The sequence below is a fragment of the Symphalangus syndactylus genome, chromosome 11, assembly GCF_028878055.3.
Source record: "Symphalangus syndactylus isolate Jambi chromosome 11, NHGRI_mSymSyn1-v2.1_pri, whole genome shotgun sequence".
In the NCBI taxonomy this organism is placed as follows: Eukaryota; Metazoa; Chordata; class Mammalia; order Primates; family Hylobatidae; genus Symphalangus; species Symphalangus syndactylus.
In genome coordinates, this window is record NC_072433.2 from 12,701,144 (window position 1) to 12,715,403 (window position 14,260).

The 14,260-nt window shown below is 38.2% G+C and overlaps 1 protein-coding gene across 7 annotated transcripts in view; it reads right to left on the reverse strand.

Annotated features, from left to right (window-relative positions):
* The window catches only part of XKR9 (XK related 9), a 114,120-nt gene that overhangs the window by 98,108 nt on the left and 1,752 nt on the right, over positions 1–14,260 (reverse strand). Inside the window, exon 1 of one of the 7 annotated variants that reach the window (XM_063612638.1) lies at positions 13,706–13,860. The exons of 4 other annotated variants lie outside the window; for them this stretch is intronic. The gene's annotated coding sequence lies outside the window, so the exon portion shown is untranslated. Of the gene's footprint in view, positions 1–13,705; positions 13,861–14,260 lie in introns of those variants that run through there. 2 more of the 7 variants (XM_055297995.2, XM_055297999.1) reach the window with 2 other exon arrangements.

A 14,260-nucleotide genomic window follows, 5' to 3' on the forward strand; every position in this document is an offset into this window, starting at 1 on the left:
ATTCCCAGCTACTCGGAGAGGCTGAGGCAGAAGAATGGCGTGAACCTGGGAGGCGGAGCTTGCAGTGAGCCGAGATTGCGCCACTGCACTCAAGCCTGGGCGACAGAGCGAGACTCCGTCTCAAAAAAAAAAAAAAAAAAAAAATCAGAGCGCCTCTTCCCCTCCAAAGGATCACAGCTCCTCGCCAGCAATGGAACAAAGCTGGGCGGAGAATGATGAGTTGACAGAAGTAGGCTTCAGAAGGTCGGTAATAAACTTCTCTGAGCTAAATGAACACGTTCAAACCCATTGCAAGGAAGTTATAAACCATGAAAAAAGGTTAGACGAATGGCTAACTAGAATAAACAGTGTAGAGAAGACCTTAAATGACCTGATGGAGCTGAAAACCATGGCAAGAGAACATCGTGACACATGCACAAGCTTCAATAGCCAATTCGATCAAATGGAAGAAAGGGTATCAGTGATTGAAGATCAAATTAATGAAATAAAGCGAGAAGACAAGGTTAGAGAAAAAAGAGTAAAAAGAAATTAACAAAGCCTCCAAGAAATAAAGGACTGTGAAAAGACCAAATCTACGTTTCATTGGTGTACCTGAAAGTGATGGGGAGAATGGAACCAAGTTGGAAAACACTCTTCAGGATATTATCAAGGAGAACTTCCCCAAGAGACAAGGCCATTACATAATGGTAAAGGGATCAATTCAACAAGAAGAACTAACTATCCTAAATATATATGCACCCAATACAGGAGCACCCAGATTCATAAAACAAGTTCTTAGAGACCTACAAAGAGACTTAGACTCCCACACAATAATAATGGGAGATTTTAACACCCCACTGTCAATATTAGATCAATTAGAAAATTAACAAGGATATCCAGGAATTAAACTCAGCTCTGCACCAAGCAGACCTAATAGACATCTACAAAACTCTCCACCCCAAATCAACAGAATATACATTCTTCTTAGCACATCACACTTATTCCAAAATTGACCACATAATTGGAAGTAAAGCAGTCCTCAGCAAATGTAAAAGAACAGATATCACAACAAACTGTCTCTCAGATGACAGTGCAATCAAATTAGAACTCAAGATTAAGAAACTCACTCAAAACCACTCAACCACATGGAAACTGAACAACTTGCTCCTGAATGACTACTGGGTAAATAACGAAATGAAGACAAAAATAAAGATGTTCTTTGAAACCAATGAGAACAAAGACACAACGCACTGGAATCTCTGGGACACATTTAAAGCAGTGTGTAGAGGGAAATTTATAGCACTAAATGCCCACAAGAGAAAGCAGGAAAGATCTAAAATTGACACCCTAACATCACAATTAAAAGAACTAGAGAAGCAAGAGCAAACACATTCAAAAGCTAGCAGAAGGCAAGAAATAACTAAGATCAGAGCAGAACTGAAAGAGATAGTGACACAAAAAAACCTTCAAAAAATCAATGAATCCAGGAGCTGGTTTTTTTAAAAGATCAACAAAATTGATAGACCGCTAGCAAAACTAATAAAGAAAAAAGAGAGAAGAATCAAATAGATGCAAGAAAGTGATAAAGGGGATATCACCACCGATCCCACAGAAATACAAACTACCATCAGAGAATACTATAAACACCTCTGCACAAATAAACTAGAAAATCTAGAAGAAATGGATAAATTCCTGGACACATACACTTTCTCAAGACAAAACCAGGAAGAAGTTGAATCTCTGAATAGACCAATAACAGGCTCTGAAATTGAGGCAATAATTAATAGCTTACCAACCAAAAAAAGTCCAGGACCAGATGGATTCACAGCCAAATTCCAGCAGAGGTACAAAGAGGAGCTGGTACCATTCCTGAAACTATTCCAATCAATAGAAAAAGAGGGAATCCTCCCTAACTCGTTTTATAAGGCCAGCATCATCCTGATACCAAAGCCTGGCAGAGACACAATAAAAAAATAGAATTTTATACCAATATCCCTGATGAACATCGATGTGAAAATCCTTAATAAGATACTGGCAAACTGAATCCAGCAGCACATCAAAAAGCTTATCCACCACGATCAGGTCAGCTTCATCCCTGGGATGGAAGGCTGGTTCGACATACACAAATCAATAAACATAATCCATCACATAAACAGAACCAATGACGAAAACCACATGATTGTCTCAATAGATGCAGAAAAGGCCTTCGATAAAATTCAACAGCGCTTCATGCTAAAAACTCCCAATAATCTAGGTATTGATGGAACATATGTCAAAATAATAAGAGCTATTTATGACAAACCCACAGCCAATATCATACTGAATGAGCAAAAACTGGAAGCATTCTCTTTGAAAACCGGCACAAGACAAGGATGCCCTCTCTCACCACTCCTATTCAATGTAGTATTGGAAGTTCTGGCCAGGGCAATCAGGCAAGAGAAAGAAATAAAGGGTATTCAACTAGGAAAAGAGGAAGTCAAATTGTCCCTGTTTGCAGATGACATGACATGATTGTATATTTAGAAAACCCCATCGTCTCAGCCCAGAATTTCCTTAAGTTGATAAGCAACTTCAGCAAAGTTTCAGGATACAAAATTAATATGCAAAAAACACAAGCATTCCTATACATGAGTAACAGATGAACAGAGAGCCAAATCATGAGTGAACTCCCATTCACAATTGCTACAAAGAGAATAAAATACCTAGGAATCCAACTTACAAGGGATGTGAAAGACCTCTTCAAGGAGAACCACAAACCACTGCTCAACAAAATAAAAGAGAACATGAACAAATGGAAGAACATTCCATGCTCATGGATAGGAAGAATCAATATAGTGCAATTGGCCATACTGCCCAAGGTAATTTATAGATTCAGTGCCATCCCCATCAAGCTACCAATGACTTTCTTCACAGAATTGGAAAAAACTAAAGTTCATATGGAACAAAAAAAGAGCCCGGATTGCCAAGACAATCCTAAGCAAAAAGAACAAAGCTGGAGGCATCACACTACCTGACTTTGAACTATACCACAAGGCTACAATAACCAAAACAGCATGGTACTGGTACCAAAACAGATATATAGACCAATGGAACAGAACAGAGGCCTCAGAAATAACACCACATATCTACAACCATCTGTTCTTTGACAAACCTGACAAAAACAAGAAATGATGAAAGGATTCCCTATTTAATAAATGGTGCTGGGAAAACTGGCTAGCCATCTGTAGAAAGCTGAAACTGGATCCCTTCCTTACACCTTATACAAAAATTAATTCAAGATGGATTAAAGACATAAATGTTAGACCTAAAACCATAAAAACCTCAGAAGAAAACCTAGGCAATACCATTCAGGACATAGGCATGGGCAAGGACTTCATGACTAAAACACCAAAAGCAATGGCAACAAAAGCCAAAACAGACAAGTGGGATCTAATTAAAGAGCTTCTGCACAGCAAAAGAAACTACCATCAGAGTGCCCAGACAACCTACAGAATGGGAGAAAATCTTTGCAATCTACCCATCTGACAAAGGGCTAATATCCAGAATCTACAAATAACTCAAACAAATTTACAAGAAAAAAACAACCCCATCAAAAAGTGGGCAAAGGATATGAACAGACACCTCTCCAAAGAAGACATCTAATCAGCCAACAGACAAATGAAAAAATGCTCATCATCACTGGTCATCAGAGAAATGCAAATCAAAACCACAATGAGATACCATCTCATGCCAGTTAGAATGGCAATCATTAAAAAATCAGGAAACAACAGATGCTGGAGAGGATGTGGGGAAATAGGAATGCTTTTACACTGTTGGTGGGAGTGTAAATTAGTTCAACCATTGTGGGAGACAGTGTGGCGATCCCTCAAGGATCTAGAATTAGAATTACCATTTGACCCGGCAATCCCATTACTGGGTATATACCAAAAGGATTAAAATCATTCTACTATAAAGACATATGCACACATATGTTTATTGCAGTACTATTCACAATAGCAAAGACTTGGAACCAACCCAAATGTCCATCAATGATAGACTGGATTAAGAAAATGTGGCACATATACACCATGGAATACTATGCAGTCATAAAAAAGGATGAGTTCATGTCCTTTGCAGGGACATGGATGAAGCTGGAAACCATCATTCTCAGCAAACTATCACAAGGACAGAAAACCAAGCCCCACGTGTTCTCACTCATAGGTGGGAATTGTTCAACTGAACAATTGGACACAGGGCAGGGAACATCACATACCAGGGCCTGTTGTAGGGTGGGAGGCTGGGGGAGGGACAGCATTAAGACATATACCTAATGTAAATGACCAGTTGATGGGTGCAGCAAACCAACATGGTGCATGTATACCTATGTATCAAACCTGCATGTTGTGCATGTGGACCCTAGACCTTAAAGTATAATAGTAAAAAAAAAAAAAAGAAATATTGGTTGTGAAAGTCTTGGTTCCACCCGCATTGGTGCCTTTTAAAACAAATTTGGAATTAAAGTGACTAGTGGGGGAGGGGGCACATATAAGTGGACTTATTTGTGTATGCAGAATATATCTCCAGAAAGATATCAAAAATATTAAAAGACCAATAACATTGGTTCCCTCCCAGGAGAAGAACTTTTAAGTGGCTAAGGGATGGAGGCTAGGACTGGAAATTTTACAGTATACCCGTTTATATCTTTTGGAATTGAATTATTTGAATGTATTGCCTATTTAAAGTATAAATAATAAAACATTTTAATGAAAATTAAAGGCCTGAGCTGTCTCATAGAATCTAATGGGGAAGTAGATGACCACTGGGAACTAGTGAGAACTAGTCTACGGTGAGGAGTTTATGATAGAGGTCTGGGTTAGAGATAGACATTGGGAAGTCATCAGCACTGTGGTTGCAATTGAAGCAATGGGTGAGTGTGTGTAGACAACCTTGGGGTGGATACAGTAGTCCCCCGTTATCTGCAGTTTCACTTTCTGCAATTTCAGTTACCCACAGTCAACTGGGTCTGAAAATAGCTAAGTACAGAACAATAAGATATCTTGAGAGAGAAAGACCACATTCACATAACTTTTATTACAGGATACTGTTTTAATTGTTCTACTTTATTATTGTTAATCTCTTACTCTGCCTAATTTATAAATTAAACTTTATCACAGGTATGTATGTATCTATGTATAGGGAAAAAACAGCAATGTATATATAGGTTTGATGCTATTTGGTATGCAGTTTCAGGTATCCACTGGGGATCTTGGAATGTATCCCCAACAGTTAAGGGAGGACTACCATATATAGTAAAAGAAGCTGCCAAAGAAGATTAGAAAGATTGAATCAAGCACAGGACAATCACTGGGGGAGTAGTGTTTATCAGCCAAGAGAGGTGTCTGAAAAAGGAAGGTCAACAGTAGTAAATGAGGACTCTATTTTATGTGCTGCTTATGCTTATTTTGTCCATTATTGGGTGATATAAAATTAAATTATCAACAAAGTGCTTGTTACCAGTTTTATCCGGAGAAATCACTCATAATGCTAAATTTTAAACATTCTGAATCCCTAACAATCCACATTAAAAGCCATTAACATTATGTACAGTTTTTTAAAACATTAAGCATTATTCTTTGAAATAATGCTTATTATTATTGCTACTCCTTTCCCAGGCCCAATAAAAAATAATAAGTATATAGAGGTATATATTCAAATAATAGTAAAAGAGGCTAGGCATGGTAGCTGACACCTGTAATTCCAGCACTTTGGGAGGGTCAGGCAGGAGGATCACTTGAGCTCAGAAGTTCACAAGAAGCCTGGGCAACATAGTGAGACCTCCTCTCTACTAAAATTAAAAAAAAAAATTAGATGGGCATGATGGTGCTCCTGTAATCCCAGCTACTGCGGGGGCTAAGATGGGAGGATCCCTTGAGCCTGGAAGGTTGAGGCTACAGTGAGCTGTGATCATGCCACTGCACTCCTGCCTGGGCAACAGAGTGAAACTTTGTCTCAAAGGGAAAAAAAAAAAAGGAAAAGAAAAATAGCTCTATGAAAAAGCTTTGGAAAATAAAAACATATGTAACCAAAATACATGGAAGTTTGAAAAACAAAGTTGAGAAATTTTTTAGAAATAGAACAACAAAAAACAAAAATGGAAAATAGAAAAGATAGAAGAATTTAGGAGGCAAGCTGGAAGTACAATATTAATGTAATGAGTCCCCCCAAAAAAAGAACTGAAAATAGGCAGAAATTATCAAAGAAGAAATATAAGAAATTTTCCCAGACCTGCAAGATGAGTCTAAATTGAAAGAGTCTACTTAATAACCAACAATGTAACAAAGATAAAACAATCCAAACCAAGACATACCATTGTGAAATTTCAGAACATCAGAAATAAGGAGAAGCTCTTAAGAGATTGCAGGTTGTAGGTGTGGTGGTAGGATTAGGGATTTGTAATCACTTAGAAGGGAACACAAATCAAAATGGCACTGATGTTTTCAGTGCTCAATGGGTATTAGGACAGAAAGCCTTCAAAAATCTGAGGGAAGGCTGGGTGCAGTGGCTCACACCTATAATCCCAGCACTTTGGGAGGCCAAGATGGGAGGATTGCTTGAGGCCAGGAGTTTGAGACCAGCCTGGCCAACATAGCAAGACCCCATCTCAAATAATTAATGAATTTTAAAAATCTGAGGGAGAAATTATTTGCATCCTAGAAATGTATAGCCAACCAATTAATCATGTGTGAATGTAAGGACTCAAAAAGTGTATCTGCCATGCAACTCTCTTTAGAGAACTGCAGGATGATAATACTCTAGAAAAATGGGAAAAAAGGAAAGCACAAAATTGAAATAGTAAATCCACCACAGAAAAACACCAAGAAGAAGTTATAAGACAAAGGTGTGCCCAGAGCCTTCTCCAGATTGGAGCGGGAAGAAGGGGGAACTTCAGAGAGAGAAATCTCCAGGGGGAAAAATTGAACCAATATATTATCTGATATATTTGAGCACTGGGGGTAAAAAAAAAATTGCTGGTGGTCATACAACAGCTCTAGTTGAACAATTGAAATAATGAGTTCATAGAAAACTATGCAGGTAGAAAATGTGAGACAATTGTTTATTCCAGAAATCTAAAGTAGTGCAAGGAAGGAAATAATCATGAAATATTTTCTGCCTCTGCATTTTTTCTTAGGAAATAGTGTAAACACTGACCAAAAAATGGTGATATAGGATAACAGGAGATAGGAAGTGGGAGGTTAAGAATACTAAATCATCACCTATGATAATAGAAAGTCAATAAAGCCTAAAATTGGCAAATCAAGAAGTAGTAGAAGTGTTTTATTAGTTAATGCTAGAAAAAAAAGTCTAAAAGAGTTTAGTTGTTGCCTTTGGGAAGTGTGGGACTGGGAGGAGAGAGAATGGAGAAATGTTTTTCCTGCTGTTACTATTTAATATTTAAATTAGGTCTATTTATTAGTTTGGTAAAAATTTAAATTTTTAATGTCAAAATACTGATAGTATGCAATGGATGGGTTCCAACTTTTTAGTTCAGTGGAATAAGCATTTCTGTCCTAGAATTTTTATCCTGCAAAAGCTATCAGGAATTGGAAACAATGAAAGGTACATGCTTATTTATTGCTCACTTAGGTTTAAAAATAGGAATTTTCAAATTCATATTATTTCATGGATACTATTCTGAAGCACAAAGTTTTTCCTAAAAAGAAATCCTGCACTTAGTATCTAGACTAAAGGACCTAGAGAATTAAGGTGAACTGGAGTCAGACTTCTATGACCTATACTGCAGTATGAAAACCATCTAAAAAGAACTAGATCCAAAGTACCTGAATCCAGCAGGGTGCTATTTATATGTCTATGGTAGATCCTACCTTTGTTTTTTAGTCACAATATATTAGAGTATTAAAAATCTATGATAGTTCAAGTCTCTCTCACTGAGAGTTGACTTGAATTTAGGATTCAGTAACTAGTAACTAGATTCGATAACTAGTAAAGAGAAAAAGGACCCTGCCTCTATCCCTTAGTCTTCAGCCAACACCACATTTTCTCTGTGTGTGGTCAAGTTACTACTAAATCTGTAGGAATGCAACATTTATATGGCAGATTCCTCTACTTATTTTTACTAGTGTTTTTAAGACGTATGAGATGACTATGACCACAAAGAAGCACTCCCCTTAAGAATATCTTTTCCTGATGTGTTTGAAAATAAAGACCAATCTTGAAAATCGTGTTGCTACAAATCAGATGTTTCCAAATATGTTGGGTTGCAGCAAGTCAGGACCATATATATGACCTTATATTATATATGGTTGTATTAACACAGTGATGTCTTTGGCTCTTTAATGTTTTGAGTAAAGTGCATCTCTACCAAAAGACTAGTAAATTCGTTTTCCCATGTTTTATCCCATGATTTTAAAAGGTTTTAATCCATTGAGTATGAATTTCTTCTTTTTAGAGTGAGATTAATATCTACTCTAGTGGCATATAAAGCAACCCATGCTTTTAATATTTTCCTGAGTGTTGAAGAAAAGTTTCACTAGAAGTGTTCTGGTTTTATACCACAGAAGTCTTCCCAGCTTATAGAAGTAGATTAACCCTGCTTCAGTTTTCAAAAATGGTGAAAATGTCTATTACAAATGGTACACCTTAACATTTGATATCTAAACCTAAAATGCTAAGGACTGTTGTTAACCATCCATTCTCTCAGTGTAAAAATGCGTTCCTGGACCATTTGTATCACTATCAACTGGTGGCTTATTACAAATGCAAATTTCTGGGCCCCAAAGGAGTATAGTTTTTTTCAACTGACCCAGATGATTCTTTTACTACAGCAACAGAATTGTAATTTAATATTATGTTGGTGGCTTTTATTTTGTCAAAAGTCAGTATAAAGACACAGACATATAAGTCCGAGTGTGGTGGTACACACCTGCAATCCCAGACCTTTAGGAGGCAAAAGGCAGGAGGTTGGCTTGAGGCCAGGAATTCAAGACTAGCTTGGACAATATTGCGATACTGGTCTCTATAAAAAAGCTAAAAATTAGCCAGGCACAATTAGCTGGGCATGGTGGTGCACACCTGTAGTCCTAGCTACTTGGGAGGCTGAGGCAGGAGGATCACTTCAGCCTAGGAGTTTGTTACAGTGAGCCAAAATTAGCATCCCTGAACTCCAGCCCAGGTGACACCAAGACCTTGTCTCTATTAAAAATAAAAAAAAAGACAGATAAAATCTTACCTGTTTTTTTTTAAATTCCATTGAGGACACTGTTTTATTATCGAATGTTCTTCAATGTCAATGGAACAAAATCTCTTTCTGATTTCAGAGCTAGAAAAAAAGTTTGTCTCTCCTGTGAACTTCTATGTTTCCTTTATTAGAGTAGTGCTTGTCAAATTTCATTAGTTCTCAGAATTTCCTGGGGAACTTTTAAATTAAAACAACACAGCTTCTCAGCTGTAAGACCATTCACTGGACTCTCCTGGTGAGGGACAGCCCTTGTGATACTGATAATTAGCCATGTTTCCAAAACTCTACATGGGATAATATCTAGTTAATTCGCCATGATCACTTTTTGCCTTGGCTTCCTGGAAGCTATTATTCTTGGAATTCAGTTATTTAATGTAATTATTCTCTATTTCTTTCCCTATTATATTACTTGGCTCATTTAGTACGTTTTTAATACATTTCAAAATGGGAGGAAATAACCTAATAGTACTGTCTCTTAGACCAGCACATTCCTTGAAATAGCATTTAAGCCTAAAATAAATCAGTTACTAGGATTATAGAGTAAAAGAATATTATGGACTTTTAAAAATTTCCTCATTCAGTTTTGTGGAGACTATGGGAAACTTATCATTTGAAAAAGACTCTGAAATTTGCTATTAAAATGACATATACATAATTCCTGATTCCCCTTAAGCCTCTTTCATATGGACACCCCCAAGACTAAATGCATTGTTCTTTCTTTTTATTCACCACCTCAACAAGCTAATCCATTTTGGTGTTGTTAACATTACCACCATGCTGAATAATTTCCAAATGTGTGATTAGCTTGAATCACTCACCAAAGCCCCAGGCCTGAATCTTTTGCTGTCTGTAGGGATCCTTTATTTGGCTGTCTCCCAAAGATCAGACATGCATGTGAAGAAACCCAGCGCATCCAAAACCAAACTTTTCAGCTTACTGAACAACTTCCTGATTACCTCCCTTTCCCTACACACCATGTGGGTAAATGGCATTACCATTCTCCCATGTCCCAAGCTGAATTAGTCCTTTGTCACCCTTGTTTCTTTTTAGCTGCACTTCACTTAACTGGGAAATATTTATGCTACAATTTGAGGATGTAGTTTGAAGGCAGATCGAGAACCAAAGAAAATGCTGATTGGTATAAGTGATACTCAGAAGGAGGGATAAATGGCCTAAGAAATAAAAGTGGTTTGCTTCACAGGGAGAAAACCTATCATTTGTCTTAGACAGACTCAAGGATTTATTCCTTTCTCTTCTTTCCCTAGCCTAGCGCTCATTTCCTAATTAAAATCAACTACTATTAGTTGATTTCCCTGTATGCAGCCTATTCCTGTTTCCATTTATCATAGTGGTGGTATTAACAGTTTAGTAATATTTGTCTAATCAGTCTTCATCTGTAGAAAAGGAATGGTAATAGGGTCTGACTCAATGAGTTGTTGTCACTATTAAATGAGTAGTTTGTAGTGTTAGGCATAGTGCTTGGCATCCAATAAATATTAATTTTATTTTAATGTTGTTAACAGTACATTCACATATTCCCTTATGATTATTTCACTTTGACTTATACCAATTAATTGCCACAAAGTATCATATTTAGTCTTTAGTATAATCTGACCATAATTTTATAAGCTAAAATTCATATTCATCATCCTGGGAGTTAAAACTTAGTTGTAAAACCGTAAGTTATTTTTCTGAGCCTCCATCTCCTCATTTGAAACAGAGATAACATTATATTCTCGGTTTACATAAAGTTAAAATTAGTAATGTATATCAAAAGTGCTTTGGGAACTGCAAATAATTGTATACGTTGTAGTTTTAATTTGTGCCATAAGCTTTGTCTTGGAACACATGGGCTGATGCAAGCAAGGAAGGAGCTCCAAAGAATCCTTGGCCATCACCCCAAGACCTGGGTTCTACTAGGCACTGAGCCACATGCCAGTTTTTGATGGCTACAAGATATCTATTCAGTTCCATCAGTCACAAATTCCCTGAGGCATAAGTCCTTCTAATTTGGGGAAGGCATTTTGTACAAAATGATGTTGTCAATGTTTAATTCTGATCAGGTGAAAATGTTCTATTTGGTGGTCCATGGCAGATGTCAGTGCATAATAACCTTGTGAAGCATCCCCAGAAACTGCTGCTGTCTCCAGAACATGCCAGCCTCCCAGGAACCAATTACCTGTCACCATTTTCCTGTCTGTTCCTAAGAACTAGAACCCTCTTGAAAGTACAACAAATTCAAACTGAAGTCCTTCCCCTATCTGTGATTGCTGAGATTATTTTAGAAATCACCCTACTAGATATCCCCACAGTCCTTGGCCATTGCCTCAAATACAAGTCACTCCATCCATTCTTCTCATTCACTAACATGCACATTACAGTTGGATTTTTCTCCCTGATCCAACCACCTCCCACTGTTCCTGTACCTCCAGATCCTTTATACCACGTTCTCTAGGACACCCATGGTGGTTCTACTTGTCTAGTACTTGTTCCTCCACACCTTCTGGTACTAAACTCACCCTACCCACAAGGAAAAGCATGTGGCCAAGATGGGCCACAATAATTGAACCAGAAATGATCATGCAACCTAAACCAGCCTACTTTAGGTCTTTCCTTGGAATTGTTCTGATAGAACCGGCAAGTGACCATGTTCTCTGCCATGTAAATAAATTTTACATTTACAATAGGAAAAAGTGAAGCCAAGCTGAAACAGAAGACAGAAGAAAAATAAAGGAGAGAAAAAGGTAGAGAGAGAATCTAATGAAGTCAAGTGCCTGGTTCTGTTTCCTAAGATCCACAATACACCCTGGTTCCTGAAGCTTTTCTTTTGACTCTCTTAACTTTCGGTTCACTATATTCCCATTTCAGTCACTTGCAACGAAAAGAGTTATAACTAATATAATTCATTCCATTATAAATAAACTTCCTACAACTTCTGCCACTGCACCAAACATTCCCTCTCACCAGTTGCTTTAACTATATACCAGGCTCTCCCCTCAAAACACCAATCCCCTTCAGCCCTCTTAAATGAACATCTTTCCTCTGTCAAACTTTGTATGTCTTGAGGTGGGGCTAATAGCCTTCTCCCTCTCTAAACCATTCAGTGCCCCCTATGCCTGAAAAATCCCTGTTCCTGCTGACAGATTTCCTTGGGCCCTTATTACTGCTACTCCCCACTCATTCATTCTGTTTAAATAAGTAATTGGCTGGGTGCGCTGGCTCACACCTGTGATTCCAGCACTTTAGGAGACCGAGGTGTGTGGATCACCTGAGGTCAGGAGTTCGAGACCAGCCTGACCAACATGGCAAAACCCTGTCTCTACTAAAAATACAAAAATTAGCTGGGCACGGTGGCGGGCACCTGTAATTCCAACCACTTGGGTGACTGAGGCAGGAGAATCGCTTGAACCCAGGAGGCGGAGGTTGCAGTAAGCCGAGATCATACCATTGCACTCCAGCCTGGGCAACAGAGCGAGACTCTGTCTCAAAAATAAATAAATAAAATTTAAAAAAAAGTAATTGGGCAGCCATAAGGCCAATGAGCACCTTAGGCTCCTACACAAACAAACTAAAACCCAATTCAATAGAAACAGTAAAAGGACACTTAAGCTTAACCAATCACAAACCACCAACTTACCTCTAAAGACTTCCATCAGATTGTACCCAAATAAGGGAAATGTTTAGCTGGACCCAATCAAGTAATTCCTTTTCTTTTTTTTTTTTTTTTTAGACAGAGTCTCACTCTGTCACCCAGGCTGGAGTGCTGTGACACAATCTCGGTTAGCTTCAACGTCTGCCTCCTGGGTTCAGGAGATTCTCCTGCCTCAGCCTCCTGAGTAGCTGGGATTACAGGTGTGCTCCACCACGCCCAGCTAATTTTTGTATTTTTAATAGAGATGGGGTTTCACCATGTTGGCCAGGCTGGTCTTGAACTCCTGACCTCAGGTGATCTGCCCACCTCAGCCTCCCAGAGTGCTGAGATTACAGGTGTGAGCCACTGTGCCTGGCCAAGTAATTTCTTTGCTTGTTCAGCCTATAAAAGCCTGCTGCTCACACAGCTGAAACACAATTCTGTGAACCTCTTCTGGTTTTGAGTACTGCCTACTTCGTGAATCCTTTAATGTTCAAGTAAACTCTGTTAAATGTATTTTGCCTGTAGTTTTTATTTTTAACAATTCAAAATATAAACTTGGCTCACAGTTCTCCTTGCAGTGCCCTTCCTGAGTTCACCATCCACATGGAAGAACATCCACTGTCATTCTGTGACTGCCCTGTCTCTACTAGCCTTTCCTCCTCCCTCCATCCTTTTGGTGTAAAAAGAAGTGTCCCTTCCTATGTAAAGTTCTAGTGGATTCCAAACTTTAGAAACCTCTGTCCATCATTTTGCCCACCTCTTCCCCCGTCTTCAGCCTCTTCATCTCTCCCTCCTTACCGTCTATTAATAAACACGCTCAACTGTGACATCACTCAAAAAACAAAAGCAAAACCTACCTTGACTCCCTTATTCTTCTTTATTTACACAACCTGCTCTCTTCTCCCCTTCAAAGTTAAACTTCTTGAAAATATTCTCTCTACTTCCTGTTTCCATTTTTCACTTTGCATTCACCACTTACTGAAACTGGGCTCTCTTTCATCAGAGAAGTATTACTCAGGCCCTGATGTGCTTGGTTAAATAGGGTGAGAAAGTCCACTTTGTGCTTAGGCTCCTTAAGCTTCTATAGGTCACAGGATTACATTCTACCCCTAGAGAGACACCTAGATAGTGGTCAGATGGGTCACAGAATCTTCATAGCCATTACCAACCAGCTCTCCCCAAATTGCCAGATCTACCTCTAAATGTGACATGCCATCTCCTGCCAGTCTTACATACTAGTAGCAACACTGTATTATAAATTTGTTTTCTCGTTTCCACAGCAGCAAAGTGTATACTCAAGGAAATCATACAATTTCCAAATATTAATGAAGTGGTTTTGCTTCCTCATGAAAATACAATTTCCTTCTCACCAGATAAGTACAAGTTTATATTTTTAAACTCACTGTTAATGA